Consider the following 539-nt stretch of genomic DNA (forward strand, 5'->3'; position numbering starts at 1 on the left):
TTCGGGGCCCAATATCATCATCCCTCAGACCCAGGAGTCCTGCCCCCAGCCCCCTCCTCCCTCAGACCCAGGAGTCCTGCCCCCAGCCCCCTCCTCCCTCACCCCAGGAGTCCTGCCCCAGCCCCCTCCTCCCTCAGACCCAGGAGTCCTGCCCCAGCCCCCTCCTCCCTCAGACCCAGGAGTCCTGCCCCCAGCCCCCTCCTCCCTCAGACCCAGGAGTCCTGCCCCCAGCCCCCTCCTCCCTCAGACCCAGGAGTCCAGACTCCCAGCCCCTCCTCCTTCAGACCAGGAGTCCTGCCCCCAGCCCCTTCCTCCCTCAGACCCAGGAGTCCTGCCCCAGCCCCCTCCTTCCTCAGACCCAGGAGTACATGCCCCCAGCCCCCTCCTCCCTCAGACCCAAGAGTCCTGCCCTCAGCCCCCTCCTCCCTTAGTCTTAGGCCCCCTCCTCCCTCAGACCCAGGAGTACAGACCCCCAGCTCCCTCTTCCCTCAGACCCAGGGGTCCAAGCCCACAGCCCCTCCTCCCTCAGACCCAGGAGT

The sequence above is a fragment of the Panthera uncia genome, assembly GCF_023721935.1.
Source record: "Panthera uncia isolate 11264 chromosome E2 unlocalized genomic scaffold, Puncia_PCG_1.0 HiC_scaffold_19, whole genome shotgun sequence".
In the NCBI taxonomy this organism is placed as follows: Eukaryota; Metazoa; Chordata; class Mammalia; order Carnivora; family Felidae; genus Panthera; species Panthera uncia.